The 24,250-nt window shown below is 38.5% G+C and overlaps 1 long non-coding RNA gene across 21 annotated transcripts in view; it reads right to left on the minus strand.

Moving 5' to 3' along the window:
* Nucleotides 1-296: 296 nt before the first annotated feature.
* LOC101680813 overlaps nucleotides 297-24,250 on the minus strand; it is a 78,106-nt gene continuing 54,152 nt past the window's right edge. For 10 of the 21 annotated variants that reach the window (XR_001180884.2, XR_001180876.2, XR_001180901.2 and 7 more), the window contains 4 exons: nucleotides 19,143-19,263; nucleotides 17,024-17,091; nucleotides 4,572-4,708; nucleotides 3,942-3,992 (listed from right to left, as the gene is read on the minus strand). This is a non-coding gene — a long non-coding RNA (uncharacterized LOC101680813). Of the gene's footprint in view, nucleotides 2,024-3,941; nucleotides 3,993-4,571; nucleotides 4,709-15,343; nucleotides 17,092-19,142; nucleotides 19,264-21,555; nucleotides 23,145-24,250 lie in introns of those variants that run through there. The other 11 variants (XR_198518.3, XR_001180861.2, XR_001180868.2 and 8 more) reach the window with 11 other exon arrangements.

Below are 24,250 nucleotides of genomic sequence, written 5' to 3' on the forward strand. Positions count from 1 at the left end.
GGAAACACAGCATGACCATGTTACGGTGTTACCTCGGCCTTTCTCCTCCTCCACATGGTAAGACCCTGTCTGTTAGTTCCATTTAACTCACAGATTTCCACTTCAGAAAGGCAAAGCTGGAACACACCATCGCAGCTAACCTTTCTCTGTCACGGAATATATCACAGCCTGACACATTATAATTGCTGGTATTTACTTCAATTTCCCGCGAGACCGTGAATAACTCCAGAGAAAAAGTCCTCATATATATATATATGTATATATACATATACATATATATATATACATCTTATAGTATTTATTTCTTTGGGGGCCTTTCTTTCTAAGAGTAACGAGAATAAGTAAGAAATCACTTTCCCTTTAAAAGTTTAAATTAGAATGGAGAGGGCGATGCTGAACTAAATCTGCTATTCTCTTTGATCCATGCCATAACGAGACCTGCCAAAATGCAATTGAATAATGAATAACAGCTTTTTGTGGGTAGAAGCAGAGAGAAAAGTAAGAAGCGCAAATCCAAATAAATATTTTGGATATTGTGATAAAATTTGGTCTGTGATGATTTTGAAGACAGCTACTGGAATCAAGGTTGATAAAATGCAGCCCAAATAGAGTAAGACAGCAGCAGTGAAAAATAGTGATAGGAGCGGGATCAATCACTCTGTGGAAAGAAATCCACTCTCAATAGAACTGTGTCCATCAAAGAGTTGTTGCTGGCTAGACTTATTCCACGGGCAATTACTAACTGAGTCGGTTTCCTCTTCTACAAAATGCAGAGCTTGGATGAATTTGAGCAGTGTTTTCTAAAGGGTCTTCTGGATAGCTTCCTGAAATGTTAATACTAAAAAGTAATTTTTAGAAGCTCAGGGTTAAATAAAGTTCTGTATGTTTCTTTAGAATCTATCCTAGGCTAATGTATGATGTGGCTCACTAGAGGGCCCATTATACGGCTTGCTCAAATCTATTTGAAATATGAAGGCGTGCCTCATTTATATAGTTACATTTTTTGGAAACAGACATAAAAAAAAGAAGGGGTGCTAATGAAATAGAATCATTGACTATAGATGAGGTGGTCCAGGGAATACTCTCTGTGAGATCCGCAGTGTGGCATGGGGGATGAAAAGAAATCCAGCATAGGCATTTCAGAAAAAGAAGCAGTATGTACAGATGCCCTAATGCAAAAAAATAACTCATTTCCTTGACTTTAGGTGTGGAAAGGCCACAGGGGATAGAGCATATGAAGCAAGAGAAAGAAAGCAAAAAAAAAAAAAACAAAAAAAAAACCCAAAAAACAAACAAACAAAAAAAACACAGACTGACAGAGGTAGGTGAGGAGTGCTCTAACACAGTCCTACTGTGCTTATAGCTAATCGATACACTAGCTCCTTCTTCAAGATAGCCTTGATAAGAAAGAAAAAGGTCAGCTGAATTAAGATGTGTTTGATGACATGATTGATTTTTTCAATAAGTATGTTATGTCATGGCAAATCCATAAAACAGTTCATAATCTGCTATTCTGAGTAACTCCAGGAGCCCAGATTTAACTCTGAGTGCCATGGCAAGGCACTAAAAACTTGAAGTGGAAAAGTAGTATTCATTCTGCAAAAATTCACTGCAAATGTGCTAAAAAAGCAGAGATGGCTATTTCTGCCCACTGCTTACCTTGGCGTATTGAAAACATCGTGACATGTGATTCTCTTGCCAAGTTCGAATTTGTACTTAGGTTCAGTGAGGAAGGAAATGGGGAGGAAGGGATTCTCTTTTGGGCAATATTAAGGATCCCAAATAGTTGTGGTTTTTTTTTCTCTCTTTTTTCTTTTTTTTAATAATTACATGCTCAAAATCTTCACTTTAATACTCCTATTTTTTTCATCCTTCCCTTTCATTTTTGTTCTGTTTCTCAGTTCTTGGAGAACTGTTTTTCCTTTTGCCTAGCCATTTTATATTACTTTCCAGTACCGCGGAAGCAAAGTGGGAGTGTTCAAAAGCTCTGCTGCTCTCTCTTGAATGCGGCACAATTTCTTTCCTAAGGAAGAAGAGCCCATTTAGAACTGTGTGCAGCGCCATCTCGTGACAAAGGAAGTAATTTTTTTTAGTGAATAGAGCATCTGCACATTATAATATGTGCTTTGCATAATAGGCACCAAAATTTAGAGGTTTTATAAAGTCAGCAGGCAGTGAGGAACAGATATGGGTATCATGGTGTCCTCGTGTTAATTTTTTCCATGAAAATTAGACATCAGAAATTAAAAACAATAACGTTTGGATCGCTCAGTTTTGAGAATCTTCTCCAGAAAGTTATATCCTACCAAGTAAACAATACTCAAAAAATATGTTACGTCAATGCAAAAGACCACTGGAGGTTACAAAATGGGTCTACGTATTTAGCATCTCCCCAGGATAAAACTACTAGATACCGAGTTAAAATTATCCTATGCTTAGAGAAAATGCTAGTGACAAAACTTCCAGAAGACTTCCTCCAACAGCAAGCTAAGAAACAGCATTCTTGATTTTCAAAATATAATGCATAGTACACAAATGTTCTCAACTAAACATACGCAGCACTTTACGGAATAAAGTCATCTCCTGAATAAATGAATTTGAACACGTTGTTCTGATTCAATTGTTATTCATGGACCTTGCTCCATTTAGCATTTTTGTCTAGAAAACACATTCTAAATATAAAAAAAAAGTTTGAATTCCACAGAAGAGAACTATTTTAAAACGGTGGCAAACAATTTTCTGCTCAATATTATTAAATGTTTTCATGATGTGAAAACATCTTCTAGGGTTAGCTATTTTAGTCAAAAACTTCTCAAATGCTGATGCGAGATCTAGGTTGTTTAGGTCTCCTGAAAAGAACTGGAGGGAACAGAATGGCACTTTCAACTTAGTAATTCTTTCTGTGAGTAAACTCAAGGAGGAACAGACATCAGTTTATTCAAAATGTTGATTATGAAAGCAGGGAACAAATCAGAGCATTTCTCCTTCTCTTTTCTAATGAGGTAAAATAAAGCCCTGATTAAATAAATTAAACTTATGAGTTTATTCTCATAAACAATTGTTAATTTTGTAAATATGTTTTTACTAAAGAATACTTCAGTAGTCTAAAACTCTGAAGGTGACATCAGAAGAAACTTCAGGAATAACATGGATTTTTAAAAGGGAATTTAGATATTAACATCAAGAAAAAGATGTAAATCAAGGTAGATTACCACAGTCATTCCTGTAGGTTACTTGGGCACTGAATATTATTTCTAGACTCAGAAAAAAGGTATTACATGCATTAAAAATTTCCTTAATTTCTACTCTTACTCTATTTGTGGAATGGAATTTTTCTATACAAATAAATGTGGGCTCTGCTACAGAAATTGAACAAAAGAGCTCATTTTTCTAAAGAACTGCTTACTTATGAAGTCTTTTGATAACTCAGGCATCTGGACAGCTGTGTTTCATCTCCACTTTAGTTTAACTACTTGCATTCAAAGTTGCCACAAAATTTCCAAATGTAAAGCATGGATACTCAATTTCATCTTTAAACAATTTAATATTTTAATGAATCAGCTAATTTAGACACAAGAATGAGACCTAGGCTCAATTTCCAGGACTGCTGCAGGCACTGCCCTAATTCCTGGGGATGAAAAACACTAAGACAGCGCCCATGATTTTAACCAGGCTACTGAAAGCTACTGTTAAAACTACAGCTTCCACGGAGAAGGGAAGCGTTAAACCGATAGGAAAGACCTACATTAGTTTGGTACAAGAAAAACCCTTTTGTACTAACATTTCCACATAATGTAATTTTTAAAGAACAGCAAAGCACGGGCCCCAAATAAATCTTCACTTAAAAACAACCATCAGGAGAGCGCTTCCTTCCCTTCTCTGCTCTCTGCCTTGGGATATAAAGAGAAGTTGGCAGTATGTAACCCCAAAGAGGGTACTCACCAGAACAGGACCAGGCTGGCACGCTGATCTGAGACTTCCAGGCTCCAGCACTGTGAAAAAATGAATGTATCTTGTTTAAAAGCCATTCACTCCACTGTAATTTGTTACAGCAGTCTGAATGGAATAAGACAATGCCCAACCATTTTTTTTTTTTTACTAAAAACCAAAATAAACAAAAAACCCTTAACTTTAATTACTGCGAATGTTGTAAGCTCTCTAAATGAATTCAGAATACGCTGCTGTGGGAATTAAAAACCAAGATAAACTCTTAGCGCTTCCCCTAAACTTAACATGCTTTCTCTTACCTCCAAGGCTCCTGGAAGATCTTTCCTCCAGAAAGCTCCCAAAGCCCCTCATTTCCTTCACCTGGTCGGTTCTACATTGAGATGTAGGCATCAAAAACACTTACTCCAAATGACCTCTCTGCCCCACCCCAAATCAAAAGGACAAAAAGAAAAGAAAAGGTTTTGGCATTCTTCTTGGGTTGAGCCTTAGGGTACTCAAGCTGTCCAGATACAGAACACACCCGTTTCTTGTTATAAAAGGCCAAGGGCTCTGCCTTTTTTCATCTTTAATACCAGCCCCTCACACAGTATTGTGTGAATAAATCCTAAAGTAGTCAACCTTACCTGATCCAAGGCCCCATCTGGAAGATGCCAAAAGTAGAAACAAGTTGAAGCTGCTTAACCCTGATGAAAAGCTCAACACTTGTCTGCGTAATGATTGGCTCTGTTGTTTGTCAACTCAGTTCAGCTCTTATGTGGGACTAAGGGGGATGGAATTGGAGGGTTGTGCATTAGTACACTTTCATTTGTTCTTATCTTCACAGATATTTACTGAGTTCTTATCTGTCACACACTGTGCTAACTGCAGGATATATGACATCGGACACAACAGATGCAGTCCCCGTTCTTAGAGTAAGTGTGTGAGCCTTTTGCTATTATGTATTCACTTGACCTGAGTTCCACAAAATCCAGAGAAATGTAAGGAGGAGGAACGGAACTACGAAATTCCAGAAGGCGAGCTGTCATATTTTTAACGCAATGTGCATGCTTGAGATAAGGGAATACTGTAGTGTTAGAAAAGTTACCCTGAACAAAATCTCCTTCTCAAAGTTTAGGAAAACTAAGAAAAAAGTATGAATATCTAACCCTATACATAACTACAACAAGTAAAACACAATGGAAAACAATCACATTTCTACAAATTAAAGAACATCAGAAGACACACCCATGAATAGAATAAAATGAGTAGAAAGATACTAGGAAAATGATGACGAACATGAGAAAAAAAGTCTTAATAAGAATTAAAAAAAAAAAACCCTCAGAAATGAGTGGCTAAGACTCAAGAAAGACTTCGAAAATTAAAAATTCAACCATCTAGAGGCACCTGGCTGGCTTAGTCGGTGGAACATGCGACCCTTGATCTTGGGGTTGTGAGTTAAAGCCCCATACTGGATATAGAGATTGTTTGGGAATAAAATCCTTAATAATAATAATAATATAAATAAAAAATTAAAACATCAAAACTAAAAATACAAAAAAAAAGTTGAACAATACAACAAATAGCCTTCAAAGAAATATAAAGATGGAAAAATCTTCAAATTAAAAAAGAATGAAAAACAGATTAAAAGGGACAAAAATAAAGTAATATATGTGTTTTATGCAGGTGTGTATATATGTGTATATATATGTATGTATATGTATACATGTTCAAGTGTATGTATATATAAATAAAATGGAGAAAGATCAATTTAGAACATTAGAACATTAGAAACATCAATTTAGAACAAACATTTTCTGAATTTAAAAAATTTTTGAAACCACTTAATGAAAGATCACATTGTATACTTGAAACTTTTGATTTAAAGTGAACAACACCAAGCCATAGTCTATAAAATTATGGGACATAATTTATAAAGTCTTATATATATATTTTTAAAGATTTTATTTATTTATTTGACAGACAGAGATCACAAGTAGGCAGAGAGGCAGCCAGAGAGAAAGGGGAAAGCAGGCTCCCTGCTGAGCAGAGAGCCCGATGTGGGGCTCGATCCCAGGACCCTGAGATCATGACCTGAGCCGAAGGCAGAGGCCTTAACCCAATGAGCCAACCAGGTGCCCCTATAAAGTCTTATATTCTATAGGATAATAAAATCCTTCCAGGTACCAGAAGAGTTCTTTTTCTTAATATTTATTTCTTTATTTGAGAGAGAGAGAGAGAAAGAGTGGGGGGAAGGTCAGAGGGAAAGAATCTTCAAGCAGACTCAAAGCCTGACATGGGGTTCCATCTCACCACCCTGAGATCATGATCTCAGCTGAAGCCAAGAGTCAGATGCTTAACCAACTGAGCCACCCATGTGCACCAGTAGCAGAGCAGTTCTTAAATAGTTTACTTGTAAAACTGAAATAAAATGTGTGTTTGAAAATATAGACAATACAACTATTTTTAATGTTTGGAGAATATGCAAGATGTTTTATTAAGTTTAAAAAGTTGACATTTTTTTCGGTAAACAAGCTTATCAGTGGTTTTACTATTAGCACTGTCGTTCTGAAATATTTGTGCATATAATATCTTACAAAGTGATAGGTAATTATAGGAAACTCTAATTCCTTTTGTCACATACGTCTTTGAAAACCAGAATTCCTGGTCACAAGAATGGAGATAGCCAAGTAATATGCAAATTAAGTAAAAATCTTATAGTCATGAATTCAAATTAGAAATATTAGTACACACTTATGAGGTTACATATAATATTATGTATTACATGCATGTGTATACATATCCCCAGATTCCTGTTGGCTATTTAACCAAACACTGATCTAGATACTGCTATGAAATTAAAATCCCAAAGATATGGAGACTATCCTGGCTAGCTGACCTGTTCGAAAACTACAGAGGTTTCTCCTGCAGGTTGTAAAATAATAAGAAATTGAAAGCACAATGGAGATGTGTATCAAATCATCACCGTTTACATTTTAAATATCTTACCATTGTAATTGTCAGTTATACTTCAGTAAAGCTGCAAAAAGGCAAGCAGACAAATACAAGCTCCACAAAGTATTAGGGAGATTTGGCGTGCCACTTCTGACTTGAAGAGAGAGGGGATCATGAGGAACGAACCTGCATAGGACTCTAAGACCCAGGACGGACCATGAGTCAAGAGCCAGGAAGACAATGGGCACCTCAGTCCTACAGCACAGAGGAAGTGAATCTGTCGACAACCTGAATAAATGTGAAAGAAATCCTTTTTTTTAAAAAGATTTTATTTGAGAGAAAGAGAGAGAGAAAGTACGTGGCTGCATGCATGAGAAGGGGAACAGGTAGAGGGCGAGGGATAAGCAGTTTCCCCAACAGAGCAGGAAGCTCTGGGACTTGATCCCAGGACCCTGGGATCATGACCTGAGTGCAAGGCAGATGCTTGGCCGACTGAGCCACCCAGACAGTGCAAAGCAAATCTTCTTTTGAGTCTCCAGATAAGAATGTAGCTCATTCAACATTGATTTCAGCCTTGTAAGGCTCTAAGTAGAGAACCCAGCCACATAACGCTGGACTTCTGAACAACAGAACTGTGAGATACAAACATGTACGTTGTCTTAAGACCTCAAATGTGTGGTAATTTGCTACTCAGTAATAGAAAACAAATACAAGCCTGGGACATTTTGTTATACTACATAGCAAGGAAGTCATCAGACTACCATCGTCACATCCAAAAGACTCAAGAGCCAATTTCAAGAAATCTGACAGGTCAGAGATGGGGCAACTTGAGTTTTTATTAAAAATAGAAATTCAATTGGATAAATCCAGCAAACACGGTCATGATAATATAAAGTAACTGGTCACATATGGAGAAAGATAAGGAAAAATGTTATCTTGAACACTGGGAAATAAAAGAGAACACCTAGCAATTGTCTGGTCTCTGTATTTGAACTCTACGTAAATGATAGGTGAGCAAAAAAGTCCCTTCATAGAGGTTTCCCAGCCAATAAAATACAAAGAAATAATAGGATTCAAATATCACCACTTTCCTACCCCTTAATGGGACCTATGCACTGAGTGTCAACATCTATTACCATGAAAACAGAGACAACCAGTGTTCCTGATGAAAGAATGTAACAACGCCTGTAGTCTTGTCAAAAGGATGTCCTATCAAGTCCTTGGACTCAGAATGAAATTCAGATTTCATTCGCAAGAAAGACAAAGGGCTGTCGACATGCTGAATTGTAGGATGAGTCTCCAATCTGAAAATCCAGTCTGTGGGAAATTGCAAGATCAAATGGCCCATTTTTTTCCCGCAAATATGTTGTAAGGAAGTGAAAGGGATGAAGAGAGAAATTAAGATGAAAAGAGAATAGAGAGGCATATCAAACTTTCCACATGGACACAACTGAACTATAATGTTTCGGGTGGTCCATAAAGTGACAAAATGTAAAAGAAGACAAGGAAGTGATTCCTGTGGAAAGGCTAGTGTTTTGTTTTGTTTCTGAGAGACAAAGTATTTCTGATTGTGCTGGGCCAAAAAGGCGGATTTACTGGAGAAAATCTGATTTCTTGACCTGGTTGATAATAACAAGAATGTGTGCTTTATAATAATTCATTAACTTGCTACATTTATTTACATATTTGGAAGGAAGACATTTTTAATATGCTGTAGATGTTAAGATGAAAAGGGAGAATGAGAAACTGAGAGAAGTATTAATCGTATTAAGTTAGGATTACATTTGAATTATTATCCAGTCAGAAAAGCCTTGGAAATACTTACGTCTTTTAATTTTTTAAATTAATTAGTAAAGAATTATTTTTGAGAAAGACACAGGGAGAGAGAAAGTACTAGGGCGTGAGTAGGGGTAGGGGCAGAGGGAGAATCCTAAGCAGGCTGGGTGCTGAGCATGGAGTTGGGAGTGGGGGTGGGGCTCAATCTCAGGATCCTGAGATCATGACCTGAGCCTTGTAAGGAGTCAGGAATCATACTCAGCATACTGAGCCACCCAGGTGCCCCTATTTAGAACAGCATAGTTTAATTTATACATTCTCTACTACTGTGAAGCTTTTTAAAAAGATTCTATTTTAAGAAGATTCTACTATGGGCAACTGGGTGACTCAGCAGGCTAAAGCTGTTAAGTGTCTGCCTTCAGCTCAGGTCAGGTCATGATCCCAGGGTTCTGGGATTGGGCCCCACATCCAGCTCCCTGCTCAGCAGGAGTCTGCTTCTCCTTCTCCCTCTGTCCTTTTCCCATGTTCTCTCTCTCTCTCTCTCTCTCACAAGTAAATAAATAAATAAATATCTTTTTTTTTCTTTTAAAGAAGATTCTATATTTCATTTTATGTATTCTATTGGATATCTATGGTTATGGTAACTGATTAGTACTGTAAAATAAGAGTAATATGTTAAGGTTACAGAGTTTTTGTTCCGTGTATGGTTTGCTATGTGAAACAGTGGCAATAGAAAAGAGAAAATTTAATTCAGACTACTGATCAGACAATTTACATCTTTATGTGGTGATCAGAGATACATAAGTTAAATACAGGTTGGATCAAGACACTTTCTTTGTAAATGCTGTATTTCTGATTAAAGGTTGCTCAAACAATGGACGTTTAATATATAACACAACAAGAAATCCAGAATACTTGGTTCTAGACCTAAATCAGGTATGTCAGCCCCTTCCCTTGGCTTCTTTTAACGTTCATTTGATGTCCATTAGATGAATACTAAAGCACCAAGTGCTGTAATTTACACTAACTATTCAAAAGAGAAAGGAAGGAATTCTCCTTGTATATGTCTTTGTATCACAGAAGCTCTCCAGAAGAATTCTCAATTTTTCCTCATCCAAATTGGGCTGAAAGTAGAGAAAATATATCTCGGGCATTTTTAGCCTTTAATAAGGTGGGGCTTGGGGTGGGAAGTTTGTCTATCAGGAAGGAATAAAAATGACTGGAAATAAATGTTTGATAGGCACTACTAGAATCTGGTGCAATAGTTCTTTATATGACTTGAGTATACAACTTCTACATGATGTAAAAATAAAAGAAACAAAATTTAAACTAATTGAAACATGCAGTGTGATGACTCCCTTTGTCTATATACTCCAGTAATTTCTCACACTTTACATGCATAAAAATACACGGGGCACTTAAATGTTCCAGTCTGAAATCTATTAGGGTAGAACTCAGTACAGAATTGAGCTCTGCCAGAGACAAGAACCAGAGGGTTGTTTGTCCTGAGCCCATACTCTGAAAAACATTCTCCTTTAGTGACTATTAATCATCTCAAAATAATTAATTGTAATGTTTTAATCATTGCTGAAATCACCCAGAACCATGCTTATTCCAACCCAGTAGCGCCATCAGACAGTCTCTGGATTTGTTTTCACTTGCCGTTAGACCTCGCCATAATTAGTTAACCTGGCTCATCACAGTCAGTCATCATTATGTAGCTAAATCTCTGAAGCTGGACATACGCCCATGAATGCTTCTGGCCTAATGCCCTCTTGCTGTAAACAAAAATTGTCCACTGCCTCACTTTCTCACTAGTTCTAATAAATTAAAAACTCCCAAGTCATCAGGAAGTCCATGACAGCACGACTTATCAAATTACCCTCTTCCTTAGGAAAGTAAATACCCCATATTTCTAAATTATTTTCTGTCTTTGTTTCAAATGCCAAAGTTTTGGGGTTTTTTTCCCCCTACTCTGATTGATTTAAGATGCTTTAAAGGTCTAAAGTCTTTAGATTTCCTAGCATAATCCATGAAACATAGACAATGACTTTTGATATGAAAAGAAATAAAGTTTTCTCATAATGACCAAATGAAATTACATCATTGATTTAATCAGTGATTGGAAAGGATGCCATAATAAATTCAATCAATTTCTAGTGGTACCCTGGTCTTACATTGTGGTCTAGAGCACCAATTCCATTATTTCTCCTCAGCTATTTTTTCCCTTTATGTCTGTCACCCCAAATTCTGATCATATATTATGTTTCTACTATTCAACCAGTTATAAATATAAATCAAAATAAACATCAATACTTTAATGCCCCACACTCCCAGCAAAAAGACAATGCTCATGAAGAAAATTTGGTTTACTTATGTAAATCCATAAAGAAGAATTCTGTCTTTTTTAAGATTTTAAGTATTCTGTACACCCAACATGGGGCTCAAACTCAACGCGGAGATCAGAACTCGCATATTCTACCCAGTGAGCCAGCCAGATGCCCCCCAAAAGAATATTTTGTGCATTCTAAGGTTCTGTGACTCTACAATGTTCCATGCTGATAGATACAGTAGTCCTTATAACGCTATACTCTTTCAGAATCTAATGTCGTATGATTGGTGCTACTTAAAGTGAGAGCAACAACTGCCATCTTTCACCCCTGCCCTCAGCCTTTCAATGTACAGCGCATTGCCTGCCCTTGAAATATGTACTCAGCAAGTTATTCCCTTTCTTTCTACTTCTTCTTCCACAATGCAAAAAAATTCTATGTATTATAGAATATATTACAAATATTACTGACTCACCTTTTTTTAGCTCTACTCTGACTCATCCAAAGGAGTAGATCTCATTTTACAGAAATAATCCAATATTAAGAAGACAAAAAGTCCAATTTTTGTCTGATTGATTTTATTTGTTGCTGAACTGTGCAATTTGATCTACTGTCCACAAACCAGTTCCCCAGGGTTAACTTAGTAATAACTCCCAAAATGGCAAATTCAGGTGAACTTATAGTTGTAAAGAGTCTTGCATTTATCATCACAGGATTTTCTAAATATCATATATATAATTTAATATTTTCCTTTGGCTCATGACCAAGAAACGGCAGGATGGCTCGGCTATGAGAATAATATTATTCTCTGTCAGGTTTTCATATTCTCTGTCACTGTTTCATAGGCCACTCTTGGAATGCTCAACAGTGAAAAGAAAGGTTAAATTGTCAAATGGGTGAAATAGGTTTTTGGCTGTGAAGAAACTAACCACAAACAACCATGCAGGACTTCATAGCTTAGAGCACACGAATGTGCTTCAGATTCTAATGTGGATGGAGTGTATGGGTGTGTAGGGACCATATTCTTTTTTTTTTTTTTTAAGATTTTATTTATTTATTTGACAGGCAGAGATCACAAGTAGGCAGAGAGGCAGGCAGAGAGAGAGGAGGAAGCAGGCTCCCAACTGAGCAGGGAGCCCAGCGTGGGGCTCGATCCCAGGACCCTGGGATCATGACCTGAGCCGAAGGTGGAGGCTTTAACCCGCTGAGCCACCCAGGTACCCCGGGACCATATTCTTAAATGCATCTTAATATATCATTTGACCAGGAACTTCATTTTGTACTATTTGAATTCACAAAAACTATTTTCAGCCATTCTGTTAAAAAAAAAAAACAAAAAACTGGAAAATGTTCTTTGCCACTGACACAGGGTCTGAGAAGATACAATGGCCCCAAGGCCGTCGTGCCAGCAGCTTCTTCTCCGCTGTGAGAGTGCACGTGAGCACGCCACACTGGTAGTTGGCACCTTGCTGTTAATAATCCTGGGGCAGCAGGATTATGCTCAAAGTGGGAGTTGTTCACACCAGGAAAGATGGGATCTTCTGATTTAGGCAACTACAGGGAAGCTGGAGGACAGAGAGGTGAGGAGAGCTTGGATGCCGGCAGAATTATTCAGGAAGGGAGGGGCTAAGAAAGGAGGTGTCCCCTGGATACAGGGAATTCCAGGGACATGGAGTTCTGTGACTTTGAGGAAAACAGTTTCAACCTGAGGTCATGCAGCATGTATGCAACTAGGATACTATTTTCCCTGAGTAAAGGTCTAAAAGAAATGACTCTTGGTCTTGTAGATAACTACTGAGGACAGAAGGCAAAGGAGAGCTATTGGCAGCTGAAATACTATGAACCATGCATTTTGAATTCACCTCTTCCGTATGTGCATAATTGGTATTGAGATTCCTTTATCAGAGTTCCTCAAAGGACAATTCTGAAATCACCCGAAATGAAATCACTTTTTAGGAGGACTTTTTAAAAAATGCCAATTCCTGGCTTGGGTCTGGTCCAAGATGGCGACGTCGGAAGACCCTGAACTCACCTCCTCCACAGCCACACCAAACCTACACCTATTTTATAGAGCAGTTTCTCCTGAGGAAGTACTGAGGGCTGACTGAACTGCTCTGTACAACAAAAATAGAGCGCGCAGAAGAGAGAGAGACAGAAAAACAGTAATGAAGGGAACCCCCACTCTAGATGCTACAAACTACGGCAGGGAGGGATAGTTCTGAGGAAGGGTGTGTAGATTTGTCTACCCTGGGGCACAGGAAAACAGCTGCCGTTTTAAGGGGAAACTTGAATAAAAAGGATCTAGCCCAAGAACTCTGCCAAACTGCAGAGTGGGGGGACAGCTGCTGGAACTTTCTAGTTCAGAAGGGCTGTTGAGCACCACCATGGTTATTGTTCCCCCTCTACCTTGAGAGTGCAGATGGGTCTGGCACCATAGTTGGCCCTCACCTCAGTGAGCCCCAGATCCCCAGGCCACACCAGCCCTGGATACCCTGGGGCACAGGAAAAAAAAAAAAGGCATGGTTTAAAAGTGCAACTAGAATACAAAGTAACCAGTCCTAGAACCCTGAAAAATGGCACCGGATCTGCTGGGACTCAACTCTCTCAGACTGAAGGTGCTGAGAAGTGCCGTGGATGACCTTCCCTGCCCCTCCAACTTGAGAGTGCAGGTGGGAGCAGGGCGCCATCTGCCATGGCTCACCTATTGCCTTAGAGACCCGGGCCCCTAGCCCACCCTGGCCTAGTTGCCCCCGGACACAGAAAATAGGCAGAGGTTGACAAGAGCAAATAGAATATAATACAAACCGTTCAGTCCTAGAACCTTGCTGAACAGTGGGGGAACTGCCGAATTCCTCTCTCTCCAGATCAGAGAGTCCGCCGAGAACCACGGTTTCCACTCCTGCTACACCCCGGGTGGTGTAGACAGGAGCGGAGTCTCAGAGTCCTAGCCAGGCCGCCCCTGCACACAGCACTCTGGACACTCCAGCTTGCACCTGCTTTAGCTTCAGCTCTCCTACCAGGGTGCTCCCTGCACAGAGAGCCTGGGGACCACCCTGACCCACACCCACTTCAGCTCTAGCCATGCCACCAAAGTGGCCCCCACGCAGATTGCCCAGGACTTCCCACCAGCCACTTGATATTTAGAATGACAGAAACTAGGGTTCCTGGCTGGCTCAGTCGGAAGGGCATGTGACTCTTAATTTGGGGGTGTGAGTTTGAGCCCCATGTTGGGTATAGAGATTACTTAAATAAATAAAACTTAAACAAATAAAAAAGTTACAATGACACATTAAATTCCTTAAGGTTGCTCAATGCATGTACTGATTTATAATAAAGTGTGTGTGTGTGTGTGTGTGTGTGTGTGAGTGAATGTGGGGGTGGGGAGCAATAGATGGGGCAGGGAGAGGGTTGAGGTGTTTTGTTTTGTTTTGGTTTTGGTTTTAATTTATTTTAGAAACAGAGTGGGTGGGGAGGGGCAGAGGGAGAAAAAGAATCTCAAGAAGACGCCCAATAGAGCAGAAAGCCTGATGCAGGGCTTGATCCCAGGACCACGAGATCATGACAGGAGCCCAAACCAAGAGTCTGACACTTAACCGACAGAGCCACTCAGGTGCCCCTGGAAGTCTGACAGACCTGAGGGTCTAGGAATTGGTTATGAAGGTGACAATTTCCTTGAGGTGGCGGATTGGGGCAGTCAGATGGGGGGCAGAGAGAAGGTAGAGAAACAAGCACTGGTGACTGAGATGACTTATACTTATGGGTGTTTGAAGCTGTGGATCACGACAGAAGTCCCTCCGGGAAATAAACCCTTTATGGTGGTGGTTTTCAATAACTATTTTGAGAAGTAAACTAGATAGACTGAAACACAGCATTAAATGTGTATTTAAATTTGATCTATTCCTAAAAGGTAAATATTGGTATTTTTAGGTGGACAGTATCTTTTCAGAGCCCAAATATCTTGTGACCCATTATTTTGGATAATTTTTATCACCACCATTCACTCTCAAACTGATATATAACTTTAGCTTAACAAGTTGTAACCACCGAGTTAAGCAATTCGAATAAAATAAGTTAACTTAATTTCTTAAATTTCTTATCTTCCATGCACCTTAGCCTTGGAACTTCTCTCTTTGAAAAGATAAATAAGCTTTAAATTAGACAGTATATCGTGAAAGCTTTCTACTCTATTAAAATTTGCCACCAATGTTAAACTTATCTATTAAAGAGAATGTTGGGAGGAAGTATGATTTTTGACACCTTGCTGATTTCACAGAACAGTAATAACTATTCTAAACTTAAAAATTTGATTAAGAGATAACCAGAACCAGACATTAAAATAAAGGATTTTAACTCTATAGTTATATTGCTCATTATATTTATTCTTCAGAAGATTTCTAAAAAAGGAGAGGGGGATATAGACTTGAAGCACAATTACATAAACAGCAGGTACTTCCTTAACAAACACGTGTGTGTTCATTTGTTTGTTCTTCCTTCCTTCCTTTCTTTCTTTTAAAAAATTTTATACTTAAGTAACACTTCCAAATTGATCAATAATGATGAGAAATAAAATAAAAAGAAAAAATAAAATAGAAAGTAGAAAACATTCCTCTCATTCCCTGTTACTCAGTTATCCTTCCTGGGCAAAACAGTACATATATGATAATCTTTCTAGAGAGACTTTTATATGTTCTTATTACTTTATTATTTTCTAAGATGTATTTAAACATAAAAGCAAAATACATATTATATACATAAGTTTTCTCTTTTTTACACAAATGGTTATATATACTGTTCTAAATCTTAGGTGTCATCTTAAAATCAACTTGTTCCTCTACCAAATGTAAGAAAAGTTTAATTCTAGAACAAGCATACATTATAAAGTTTAAGAGTAAAGGAAACATCTAGAGAAGTATTGTGTCAAAAAATCAATTTCATTTTCCCATCTTTCTTAGGTGGTGATAACCATCCTCCTCCTAATGTCCTCTGATTCACTGACAATTTTTAACAGGAGTGCTCAGATTTATGAAAACTCCTTCTTTATGTGAGTTTAAAAATGAAATTCTGAATAATATTCTATTTCCATATAAAGATTATCTTTTCTCTGCCTCCTACTGATCAGCCTTCTCATGCAGCTAATAATTTAGGAATGTCAGTTGACCTAAGCCATTATATAGCCGAAAGACAAACCACTTGTGTCAGTAGAACAGGCCCAAGATATTCTTACACATTATACAAGGAACTTAAGATTTCTACCAGACTGAAAAACTAAATTTCTTCTCTTCCTCTTAACAAATGGTAAATGATCCAACAAATCCAGATAAAAAGTAAGTTTATAGTTTTTTTGTTTTTGTTTTTTTAAGAATCAGTTGACTTTTCAAATTGTGGTGGGGAATATTGACCTAAAAAAAGACATGAGACATTGCTTATTAAAGAAAAAAACAAAAAACAAACAAACAAAAAAAACCCTGGCTCCTACTCAAGTATCATATCTACTGGTATTTGTTTACCTTTTCTCATATAACAAAGGGTGTTTTGCTAGCTCATCAGAAATCCCTCCTATTTCTTTCACCAAGTCTATAAGCCTACTCAAGTTTATATTTATCTTCTGTTACAAGGAGAAAAGTGCTCGGATTCCTGTCAAATGTGAATCTCTCCAGATGCCTCTGCCTCCCTCTCTGCTCTTCCCCACTTCCTCTGCCCTCTGCTCTGTCATAAATCATCGGACTCTTCCTTTCTACTGGATTAGCCAATCATCATTCTCCCACTTTAGAAGCGTGCACAAAGCCCCCCACCCCCAAAATACCACATCCCAATCTCTCTTCTCCTTCCAGGAGAACACGGTACTTGACCTTCTTCTGCTCTTGAGTTCACCCATACTTTATCTTCTATAGCACGTTGCCTTCTCCCTAGAGTGTTCTTTCTTCAGTCATTGCCAGTCTCATCTTTCAAAACTTTTCTCAGGGATTACCCTTCCTTGACTTCCTTATGCAGATAAGTTGCACGTCCTTCTGCAGCTCTCTGCTATCGAATATTCTTACCTGCCATCAGCACAGCCTCCAACTCTCAAATGCATGTATTTCCTTCCTTGCTTGTATTGTCTTTCTTTCTAGAATGTAAACCGCACAGAAGTAAGTTCCAACACCTACCTAGTATCTAGGACATAACACTCACCTGCAATAAATAATTTATAAATGATTAGATCGCTAATCAAGTTCCCAGATGCTGTAAGTATAGGTAGAACCACAGTCTTCCATCCCCAGCAACCGTCCATAGCAAGAAACTAGCACGCGCACCAAGTGCATAGGGTACCTCGGGCAACTTGAAGGAGGTTTGACGTACAACCCAATGAAGAACTGATATAGCTGTGATCTCTATCCTGTCTGGTCTCGCGAACTGAACTTGAGCTTTGGTGGATAGAGCAGAGAAATCCGGATTTTTATGAGACTCTCGGGAAGCATACAGGTAAGATATGGTTAGAAGCTAGCACAAAAAAATATGTAAGATCCTAGAACTGAAAAAGACAAAACAAAACAAAACAAACACTTTGTTAGTGTTCAGGACACAGAAGAGTAGTTATGCCTAGGGCAGAAGAACCTTGGCACCTTGAGGACTAGAGCACATCTGAAATCAGTCATGGATAGGCAGTGGTTACTGGGCATTTTCCAGTGGCTTTACAGCCAGAGAAGTAGACAAGGGAGAAAGAAAAAATTGGGATGGATATTGCAATGATCAGAGTTGACAGACTGGATCTGAGCACACATGAAAAACCCGTTAAATAACTGAGAAACAGTGGGCAGGCGCTTTGAGTGGAACTAATTTCTAACAGTCAGACTCATAATGGTTAAAGTTGCCATAATTGATTCTTTAAAAATAAGTGCATGTGTGTGTGTATCTATAATATGACCTAAAAGTAAAATTCTAGGCATCTGGAGTCCACTGGTTTGGATCATAAGTGAGGATCGGTTTTCATCTTGAAGAATTTTTTAGTGTATTCAGTTTCCTTGATCAATAGGTCACTGCTTTTCAGTTTCCTTGATCAATAGGTCACTGTTTTTATATTACTTTTCTAGGAAGGGCTGAGTCTAAGGTTATCACCAGGCCAAGAACCAGCTGAAAGCAGAATTGCTTGAACTGCAGAATTTGTTACATATGCCTTTGCCTCACTGCAAACTCTGTAAGGAAGCTTGTCCTTATACCCATAGATCACTTCCTTTCTATTGAGATCTGTAGATCTCAATAGAAGTATGTTCTCATATTAAATTTTCAGAATATCCAGCAGATAATAACACATAGAAAATCAATGGAATCTATATATAGCTTCCCAAATCTAATTTTGTAGTATTTCCAATTATGTCGAGTGATTTGAATCTAATTAGAATTTGAATATGTTGTAAATAAATAGCATAACAATGGCAGTTTTTCTGGGACTAAGGAAGAGCCCGACAGTGACAACAAAGTTAGAAGACAGATAGGTATGTATAAATCTAATTTTCATTTCTCCTTGAAGTTGGGATAATTATAGTTTGAAATATGTAACTTCTATGATATTTATTAGAGTTAGAGTCCATGAAACAAAGCAACCATCATGTACTCGCAATGCATAATCACGACCAAAAAAATTATCTTATGCAGTGCATAAAATGAAATTAATTTTTATAAGGTTTTATTTACTTGAGAGAGAGAGAGAGAGAGGGAGAATGCACAATTGGGGGAAGGGGCAGGGGGAGAAGAAAAAGGCTTCCTGTTGAGCAGGAGCCAGATGCTGGGCTTGATCTCATCCCAGGACCGCAAGATCGTGACCTGAGCTGAAGGGAGACGCTTGACTGATTAAGCCACCAAGGCACCCCTGAAATTAATTCATACCCAGAGGAAAAAAAAATCGGTATTAACAACTCAAGAGCAGTTCATCCATCTCAATAATGATGTAGAAAAAAGATGGACCATCTGCTTTAACTACAAAACAAACAAATTATGAAAAATGCTCACAGGTAAGATTTTAAAATGGCAGGGGTTTTATAATGATTTTCTACAATCTCGTACTAACTGGCCCTTCACTTAGAAAAAACATCAATCATAGGATTCCCAAAGGAAGAATGTTTTGAACTTTTAGTACAATTGTTTAAAAATGTGTAAAGAGGAAGGAAGGGGATGTATTACCAGCCACAGTTAGTTAAGAAGAAAATCAGTGAGCCTCCCACCTCTTCTCATTTAAAAATTTTGCTTCTTCAAATTTTTATTGTTTTCAGCAGTATGGTTGAGAAGGTCTCTTGAAAAACACCTAAAAATAAAAAGATAAAACACAAAGAGACCCAAAGGGAGTGTGAGTGGTAGCAGTGTACACTCTTTCTTACACTGGCTGGCGGGCTTAGGGGTATTTTTTTCACTATCCACTTTATTTCAAATAAACATGTTTATATATATTGGATATATCTTTCTTGCATTTTTGTAACACCAGTTATTTCATAATAATAGAGAAAAAGTCAGGATACAGAATTTCATTTTGTATCATAATCATAACTATTTATAACAACAATGAAAATCTTAGGCATAGAAAAGACTGGAAAGAAAAATACCAAAATAGTAATAGGGACTGACTTTCACTTGTGGGGATGCAGCTCACTGTGTTTCCTCCCTTTAAAAATTTCTTTGAAGTTTCACATTTTCTCTGGTGAGTATCTTTTCAGATAATTTTTACTTATTTCATGAACATAAATACAAATAAAATAACGAAAAAACACATCTATCTAAAAATGGAGATGAAAACGATGTCTATACAAAAACCTTACGTGCTCGTTCATACATGCTTTATTTGTAATAGCTAAAAACTGGAAACAGCCCACCTGCCCTTAATGGCTGAATGATGAAACCAAGCATGTTGTATTCATGCAGTGGGACACTCCTCCACAATAAAAAGAAACCACTGATCTATACAACAGTCTGGGTGAATCTCAAGCTCATTCTGATTAGAGAAAAGCCAGTCTCAAAATGTTATATACCCTATGGTTTTATTTATTTAACATTCTCAAAATATCCAAATTATAGGGATGGAGGACATATTAATGGTTGCCAGTGGTTAGGGATGGCAGTGGGATGGAAGGAAAGAGTGACTCTACTATGATAAAGAAGTAGCATGAGGGAGATCTTTGTTGTAAGAGACTAGTTCCCTGTCCTGGTTGTGGTGTCGGTCACACGAACCTACACACGTGTTAACATGATAGAGAGCTATTCCCACATAGTGCGCCAGCAGCAGTTTCCCGAGTCTGATGCTATCCTATAGTAACCTAAAATGTAAAAATTGGGGAAAATGAGTGGAAGGGTACATAAGATCTCTCTGTACCACCTTTGCAATTTCCTGTGAATCTATAATTATTTCAAAATTAGAAGTTCAAAAATATTTTTCTGTAGTTTCAAATGTTCTCAAGTGATTATTCTTTGATAGGGAATAAAAGGTTGTTTGTTATTTAAAAAGAGAAAGCAGGGACACCTGGGTGGCTCAGTCAATTAAGCCTCGGCCTTTGTCTCAGGTCCTGGGATGGAATCCCGCATCTGGCTCCTTGCTCAGCAGGGACCCTGCTTCTCCCTCTGCCTGCTGCTTCCTCTGCTTGTGCTCTCTCTCTCACTCTCTGACAGATGAATAAATAAAATTTCAAATAAATAAATAAATAAACTAATTAATTGATAAAAAGAGAAAGTACGTAGACACATTTTACCTCGCTTCCTTCCTTCCTACTCTGGTTGGGATTCAAAGCAAGTGAAGTGAAAGTTAACATAGAAAACCATCATGGTGTTATCAAGTTGAAAATATAATAACATGGTCAAGACTAAAATTGTGTTGAGACTCTAGGTGAAGGCAAAATAAACTTGTTCTGGGGCTGACAAAGAGCTAATGTTAGTAAATGGTACAGATAGGGTCCCCTATCGCAGGAGACCCAGCGTACAATGAGTAGACAGAAAATGAAAGGCAAAATTGAAATTAAATACATACTTGAAAATGTCGACACCGTCTATGAAGGCAACAGAGAACTGACATAAGAAATGACAGCGGAGTCCTAATTTATGAGGACTGGTCAGATAGGGAAGGCCTCTCTGTGGAGACATGTAAGCTGATACTTGAAGTAGGCAACCACACTTGAATTAAGAAGCTCTCCATGGAGGAAGATAAATCAAGAGAGACTCTTGACTCTGGGAAACAACCCGAGAGTTGCTGGAGGGGAGAGGTGTGGGGGAATGGGATAATTGGGTAATGGACATTAAGGAGGACATGTGTTGGGACGCCTGGGTGGCTCAGTGGGTTAAGCCGCTGCCTTCGGCTCAGGTCATGATCTCAGGATCCTGGGATCGAGTCCCACATCAGGCTCTCTGCTCCGCGGGGAGCCTGTTTCCTCCTCTCTCTCTCTGCCAGCCTCTCTACATACCTGTGATCTCTCTCTGTCAAATAAATAAATAAAATCTTTAAGAAAAAAAAAAAAAGGAGGACATGTGTTGTGATGAGCACTGGGTGTTACAGGCAACTAATGAATCACTGAACTCTACATCAAAAACTAATGATGTGCTATATGTTCGCTAACTGAATTTAAAATAAAAACAAAAAAGCTGTCTAGGACATTAAAAAGAATTCTGATTCTGTAGGATGTGGCTTTGCCACAAGCAGGAGCACATGCGTATGGGACAAGTGGTTCTCTAGGATATGGCTCTATATCCCTCAACTGGGAGACTTCCCGGCACTTGAGTGTTTTGCATAAATTCCTGATTATCAATTCCATTTGCAGTACGTCATAGCCAAGTCCTTCATGGATGGAAAAGGTCATGAATTACGATAACAAAGAATTTAAAAGAGGACCCGTGTTTCACCTCAAAATTTTAGAATCCAAAACTTAAAAACATTTGAAATGATGTTCCCACAGAATCGTTTGATGATTTTATTTAAACCCTTGGCCCATCTCAGCTTTCTTCTTCTTCAAACAGAATTCCATCCCTTTATCTTTGGGTCCAATATTGCTTTGTAAAGAAAAACACAATACTTACTAATGATATGCTACTTTTAATGGATTTCAGTCTGCCTGACTCAAAAAAAAAAAAAAAAAAAGATTTTAATGCTTCCAAGAAACATTATTTAAAACTGAAAAGAGAGTCCGATAATAATGTTAGTAAAATGAATTGTGTGCTAGGTACATTGTGAGAAAGTTTCATGCTGGGTGGGCTAGGCACTTCTCTAAGTCCCCAGTCACTCTTTGGGGCCACTTCTGAGTCATCTGGTCCTAGTTCTAGACTCTGGAGTGATGATGAATCACTGGGATTCAAAAAACGCTCACTCAGCTTCTGGCTTAAATTAAAGTCAGGAGGCTCTTCCAGGCTCAGCTTCAATGCCAACATTTAAAAATAATAGGTCCTTGTCCTTCCTGCTGCTAGTGGCTATTTTTCTCAGTTTTACAGCAGTTCTCAAGGAATGCAGACCTATTCTGCAACTCTATTTAACAGCTGGAAGTACATAAGCAGATTAAAATTCAATAAACCTCAAGTGAGTGTGTATCTACCTAGAGTAATAACCTGACTGGTATTCATAATGGAATTACAAGCCTTATTACCTCGGAGGGCTTATCTAATGAAGGTATTAGGCCGCCCCAGAGTTTCATTTCACGATGTAGTGACACCCAAATACCACCATGCCTTCTATCTCCCTCATTATCAAACACAGCATGTAATGCTGATGAAGATGTCAGACGGGGGAAATTAAAAGTCCTTAGGAAAAGCGGTGGCCTGGGGGGATTTGTCTCCATTCTGAAGTCTTCAATCTGTTGTGGCCGAAATTCTTTCTTTCTTCTTTGAATGTTTACAGATCAATGTGATTTTCATTAGGTGTTAAAGATACGGAAGAGCTATCCTTCTGGATCACTCTGAAAGCATAGGCACGTTCCTATTCCTAAGCAAACATAAAGGCAAAAACAAACTAGAAACTCAAAGGAAAAATAGAAAAAAAAAGATAAAGAACCATTAAATGGTACTTGCCCTCAGGTACACCGTTAAAGCAGGACAGCAGTGACCGTTTTTATAGATTTCTCTAGTGTGCATAACAGAAGGGCTGCTTGCCAAAAGTGCATCGTTTGGGTCGAGCAGAAACACAAAGGAGAGGAGGAGGGATGAATATTGGCAGCATCCTCCCTAGGGTGACAGATTATAAATTCTAAAATTAACTGACTTTATAAAATACGCATCTATGCTTTTCTAAATAATATCACACATTCCCATCATCTGCCTAACAAGTAATTGAGTATGTAGTGATTTTACAGTTTTTGGTTTAACAGGAACATTTTTCCACGCATTGCTGTTTTACCGGTCATCTGAACAAAAGAGGAATTATTTTGGGACGCCTGGGTGGCTCAGTTGGTTAAGCAGCTGCCTTTGGCTCAGGTCATGATCCCAGCGTCCTGGGATCGAGTTCCACATCGGGCTCCTTGCTCGGTGGGGAGCCTGCTTCTCCCTCTGCCTCTGCCTGCCATTCTGTCTGCCTGTGCTCGCTCTCTCCCCTCTCTCTCTCTGATAAATAAATAAAATCTTAAAAAAAAAAAAGAGGAATTATTTTTATCTATTTTGGTGAATGGCTTACAAAGGACTGAGCAAATCAATCAGAGAGAAATACGCACCCATCTTTCTAAGGCATTTGAAAGAGTACACTTTAGAAACATTTTTTTAAATTGAGGAACACACAAGTTACATTAGTTTCAGGTGTACAACATAGTGATTATACCACTGCCCTTATTTTGTGTTCCCCCCAAGTGTAGCTACCTTCCGTCACCATACATGTCTGTAATGGTACCATTAACTATCTTCCCTATGCTGTGTCTTTCCTTCTGATAATTTATACGTTCCATAACTGGACGCCTGAGTTCCCCCATGCCCTTTCACCCATTTTGCCCATCTGCTCACCCTCCTTCCCCTCTGGCAACCATCAGTCTGTTCTCTGGGTTTATGGGTCTAACAGAGCACACTTTTAAAAGACCAAACAATGATCTATTAAAGTCACATTAGTACAGATACAGTATCAACTTCCCTAACTTTCTTGTTTTATTTTTTATTTATTTTTTAAAGATTTTATTTATTTATTTGATAGACAGAGATCACAAGTAGGCAGAGAAGCAGGCAGAGAGAGAGGAGGAAGCAGGCTCCCTGCTGAGCAGAGAGCCTGATGTGGGGCTCGATCCCAGAACCCTGGGATCATGACCTGAGCCGAAGGCAGAGGCTCCAACCCACTGAGCCACCCAGGCGCC

Source organism: Mustela putorius, unplaced genomic scaffold (genome assembly GCF_011764305.1).
Source record: "Mustela putorius furo isolate JIRA1106 unplaced genomic scaffold, ASM1176430v1.1 tig00003845_pilon_pilon_pilon, whole genome shotgun sequence".
Classification (NCBI taxonomy): Eukaryota; Metazoa; Chordata; class Mammalia; order Carnivora; family Mustelidae; genus Mustela; species Mustela putorius.